The sequence below is a fragment of the Tupaia chinensis genome, unplaced genomic scaffold, assembly GCF_000334495.1.
Source record: "Tupaia chinensis unplaced genomic scaffold, TupChi_1.0 Scaffold147773_1, whole genome shotgun sequence".
In the NCBI taxonomy this organism is placed as follows: Eukaryota; Metazoa; Chordata; class Mammalia; order Scandentia; family Tupaiidae; genus Tupaia; species Tupaia belangeri.
In genome coordinates, this window is record NW_006207624.1 from 479,073 (window position 1) to 479,983 (window position 911).

The following is a 911-nucleotide window of genomic DNA, read 5'->3' on the forward strand; positions in this document are numbered from 1 at the left end:
GGGTGATTTCTTGATTTCTGTCTCTCTCCCTCTTTCTGTCTCTCCAGTGAGTGCATGTGCTCTATAGCAAAAATTATCTAAAAAAATAAAGAGTAAAAGAATTATGAATGACAGTTTTCTTGATAGTATCTCATTTGCACTCATAATTAGTTGATTCTTAAATACTTGGTTTATGAAGAAGGCAGTAGATATACATTGGTATATACTAACTTTCTAATCACAAAAGGAGTTTTTCAGTTTCAAACTTCATGTCACATGTAAATTGTAAATTAGTATATAAGAACCAAAAATTCAATTTTTGATCTATCCCTTATGTGCATAAGTTGATGTCCCACACGAAATAATTTTAAGTATTCTCACAGAATTCAGTTTTGTAAACGGTAGGACTTGACAGTACAGTAAAAGCATCCTTTACTGAGTTGTGCATTCATTATCAATCTTTTTTTTTAGAGGTTTTTGCTATAGGGCACGTGCGCTCACCGTAGAGATGGAGAGAGACGGAGAGACAGAAAGTGAGAAATCAACCCCCAGGGGGGATGGCCACGCCGCAGTCCCTTCTCCTCCAGTCTCCTCTCGGGATCTTGGGCACACACGCACACACGCCCAGTGTGAGTTTTAAGCCACCGGGTCCAGGATGCGAACCATGGTCGACTACATGGGATTCCTGCGACATAGCAATTACGCTAACTGCTGGTCCCATTATCAATCTTTTTTAATACAACTTGTGAAACAGGAATCTTAAAAAAAAATGACCATCATTTTAAAAATAATAATTCTAAAGCACTTCCAGAGACTATGACTCTGAAGATTTTCTGTTGAGATTTCACCCTCTAGTCCCCAATCTAGAGTGGTAGGGCACCCTCTGTATCCTTCTATCTGTCTCTCTCTTTACATTTACTTTTTTTTAAAAA